The sequence below is a fragment of the Hevea brasiliensis genome, chromosome 8 (genome assembly GCF_030052815.1).
Source record: "Hevea brasiliensis isolate MT/VB/25A 57/8 chromosome 8, ASM3005281v1, whole genome shotgun sequence".
Taxonomy (NCBI): domain Eukaryota; kingdom Viridiplantae; phylum Streptophyta; class Magnoliopsida; order Malpighiales; family Euphorbiaceae; genus Hevea; species Hevea brasiliensis.
The window spans coordinates 19,586,743-19,590,331 of record NC_079500.1 but is presented as its reverse complement, the minus strand read 5'-3'; the positions used below and the strand labels follow the sequence as shown (position 1 = coordinate 19,590,331).

At 27.6% G+C, this 3,589-nt stretch overlaps 1 long non-coding RNA gene across 1 annotated transcript; it reads left to right on the top strand.

Annotated features, from left to right (window-relative positions):
* The first annotated feature begins 612 nt into the window (after window positions 1-612).
* Window positions 613-2,513, top strand: LOC110634125 (uncharacterized). Its single transcript, XR_002490939.2, has 4 exons — window positions 613-792; window positions 1,047-1,081; window positions 1,828-1,889; window positions 2,221-2,513. It is a non-coding gene; the product is annotated as an uncharacterized LOC110634125 (long non-coding RNA).
* Window positions 2,514-3,589: the final 1,076 nt, after the last annotated feature.

Sequence of the window (3,589 nt, the reverse complement as noted above, 5' to 3'; positions counted from 1 at the left end):
TGTTGAAATTAAAATATCTATATAGCTGGTTCATTACCATCCTAATTCTATGTGCTAGATGATTTTTCTAAACAAAAGTGTAGACTTAATGTGAGAACTGTTTCAGTGTTGATGCATTATTTATTTGCAGAAGTGAAAAATGTAGTAGGCATTTGGCTTACTTAGGAGAATGGAAAACGATGGTATCAATGTGCATTTTGATTTTTAATTTTTTTTTCCAGATAATCACTATAGCAACATATTTTTTTCATTACGAGTTATTAATTTTAGAATTATTAATAAAAATATATTTTAATATATTATTAATTAAAAATTAAATTTAATATATCGTAATTACAAAAATATAAAATAGTAAAATAATTTGTTAAATTGTTTTTTATATTTTTTGTAATGATATCTAAAAAATTTCTTTAATTAATCCATAAACTTCAATAGTGTGTGCTTGCATATTTACAAGTAATTTGGATTAGTTACTATATTTTACTGATAAAATTAATAAGTTGGTGTTTTTATAACATTAGTTTTTTTTGTTTTCATTTAGATAGATGCACATATGGCATAGGATGATTGCTTGAAATAGAGTGAGAGGTTTCGCATCTTCTTTAAAAGCTCCAATATATAATTCAGATGAAAACGCTAGGGATTGTGGACTAGAGGAGAAGAGAAAATAATATTTCGTACTTGTAGCCGCACTTGCAGTCAGGGTGGGTCGTTGATCAACCAATTCTCGCCCAAGAAGAGCGAGTTATGATCATCTGATTCGGCCATGATTGGGATAAAACATGCATGTAGGTATGCCTTCTCCCTTTATTTATTGAATAGATTGCAGGTCTAATTTATTTTGTTCATAACTATTGGGTATAGAAATTTGGTTTTTAATATCTTTCCTTTGGCTCTATGGCATGGTTTTTGGTTGAAATCAAACTCGTATAGGTCTGCACTCGTTTCTGAAGTTAATGAGGGAATCGATTTATAGGATATCTATGTTTTTTATTTGTTATCTTTTAAATAAATTTCGGATCTTTTTATCTTCCTTGTGATTGCAGAATCATCAAGATGTCAATTTTGGGGAAACAGAAAGGTACACTTGTTATAATGCTTGAAGGGTGCCCAACAATCGGAAATTTTATACTAGTAGCTTAATTTGAAATCTCAATAGCTTTGGGGTTATTTGGGTTTCATTACTTCAAACTAGAAAATTAGTTGTAGAGCAAAAATTTTATTTTGGAAAATTTAACTGAACAATAGTAGAAATTGCTTGCACGATGTCTCTAATATCGCTTGGAAAAGTTGTTGTTCATTGAGATAAGACACTTCAATGAATATGCTTTTTATTTGCCTTGGCCTTTTCTTTTTTCATGAGTCTTAAAAATTTTATGTCCTTGGTACTTTTGTTTATGTTAATGTAGGTATAATTATTTGTTTATTACTATTATTATTTTTGAAACTAATGTAGGTATAATTATTTGTTTATTACTATTATTATTTTTGAAACTAATGTAGGTATAATTATAAAATGCTTTGCTTTAAATTGTGACTTCTTTATTCAGTGGTTGTTGGCCTTTTGGGGAATGAAGGTTTCTCTAGTGATTTTGATGATAACTGATTTATAGAATAGTTAAATTGATGAATTTAAAGAGTGTGGCTTTGTACCTATCTGCTTTGATTGAGATCCTCTTGCACAATAGCTGCTCATAACAAGCATCAACCAAAGGGAGTTTAGGATTTTACATTTACAATAATAATTTTTTTTCTTAAGCTTTTATGGGAGTCTATGGTTTTAAGTTTTAGGTTTTTTTTAAAAAATTTTTGTATTTCTCTTTGCAGATGGAGCCTATCTTGAGAGGAAATTTGCCTTCTGGCTTTGATTCAAGTGCGTGCTGCATTGTGTGAGTGTAGTAGCCTCTTCCCCTTTATTATTATATTTTTTAATAAGAAAATGAATTCCCTTTAATTATTTTATTAGTTGTTGTAGCATTGACACCTTATTTGGGTGAACTTGTAAATATACTAATAATGAAAAGTTTAGTCTCTATGTAGATTATTATTATTATTATTATTCACTTTTAATTAAGTTTTTGTCCACTTACTCTGTGGCTTTCACACCCTTATTCTTTCCTTTTAATTTATGCTATATGACAAACTTTCTATATTCATTTTTTTTTGGGTATAGGTTGCTTCTGTTTATTTGATTGTGCTTTTGAATTTGTTTGTTGATAGGATTCTCATTCTGTGCTTTTTATTGCAGATATGTGGGTAACATCCACACTCTGGTTATGAAACCCCTCCTTCAAGAGGTTTTCTCAAACATTGGATCCATTGAAGGATGTAAGCCAATTAGGAATGAGAAGGTTTATTGTGTTACCTTAGCTTGTTGAAAATGGAATTATAGCCAGTTTTACGAAATCTATGTAATATTACTTTGTCAAGTTACTTTTTGTGATGAAAATATTTTGTTAATCCGTTAATTATTGTTTTATTTGTATTGCAATAATAAAAGTAGTTATTCTACATGTTATTGTTATATTCTTTTAGTAATTTTTAGCTATTATATTTTGAAATAATTTTATTTTTCTTAATATTTAATGTGAAAAATTCTATAATAATTGAAACGGTAACTACAATATTTTGGTAACATAATTTAATTCTAAATTGTCACTATTTTAAAAATTTTTAAGTGACAAATATAAGCAGATACTAAATTCATCATTAGAAGAGAGTTTTTAATGACGAAATAAATTTTAATGTGATAAAATTCCAAAACAAATTATGAACCTTTAGTGTCATTAAAAATATCACAATATTATTACGGTTTTACTATTGTCACCTAATGAATATTATTCAGTGACAAATTGAACAATTCATAATTGAAAATATAAGCTTTAATGTTGAAATGAATAATTAAATGATAAAAATTAGACGTAAATTATGACGAAATATATGTCATTAAAGATAAAAGATTTTGTGACAACTTATTTTTTCGTCGTAAAAGAGTTATTTATTCAGTGACGAACTCAATAATTTGTAATAAAAAATGAAAGCTTTAGTGACGAAATAAATATTAAAATGACAAAAATCAGACATAAATTATGACAATTTATATGTCACTAAAGATATAAACTTTTATAACAACCAATTTTTTTGTCATCAAAGGGTGTTCTTTCGTGATGATAATAATATTTGTCACGTTATACATTATATTACGTGGTTACCATGATAGTCCATATGACGAAATCATTTCGTTACAAAAAACTTTTAATGACGAAAATGCAATATTTAATGACAATTTTAATCGTTATAATTTGTCAAATTTCTTGTAGTGGTTGTTGAAGTCTCTATATGAGTTAAAACAAGCTAGCAGACAATGGTTTTCAAAATTATCTACTGCCTTGATGTCAATAGGCTACACTCAATTTAAGTCTGACTATAGCTTATTTGTGAAATCCTCAACTTCTTCTTTTATAGCCTTGCTAGTATATGTGGACGACTTCATCCTTGCAAGAAATAATTTCTCTGAGATTGGCCATGTTAAGAAGTTCCTTGATGATTCTTTTAAAATCAAGGATTTGGGCTAATTTAGGTTCTTTCT